Here is a 426-nt window from a genome sequence, read left to right on the forward strand (position 1 = left end):
CCACGCTCGATACCCCCCCTGGAATTCATTGGCAGCATTCTATTGCCGGCTCGCCGCCCCTCTTCCCCGCGGGCTCGACCGCGGCTGGTCTAACCTCCGCGCTGATCTGGACTGACTTTTTGCTGGGGTTTTGCTATCCGGCAGATTATTGACTTTTTGATTCACAGTTTCAATAAACTTGGAGTTTGTTTTCACCTGCTATTGGACCCCGGTCTCGTTTCTGACACATTCAAGACATGATTGAAGTGATTTTAAAACTTTTGAAAGACTTCGTTAAAAAAGAGTGAAGAGAAAAAGCACATTACCTGTGCAGTATCCTGAACACCAGATTTGTGGATTCACAAGTTCATAGACATAGTAATTTCCTGGACAGGCTTTCACTCTGATGGGTTTTGTCTTGTAATAACAGCAGTTACCCGTATAATA

The sequence above is a fragment of the Sinocyclocheilus anshuiensis genome, unplaced genomic scaffold (genome assembly GCF_001515605.1).
Source record: "Sinocyclocheilus anshuiensis isolate Anshui unplaced genomic scaffold, SAMN03320099.WGS_v1.1 scaffold2270, whole genome shotgun sequence".
In the NCBI taxonomy this organism is placed as follows: Eukaryota; Metazoa; Chordata; class Actinopteri; order Cypriniformes; family Cyprinidae; genus Sinocyclocheilus; species Sinocyclocheilus anshuiensis.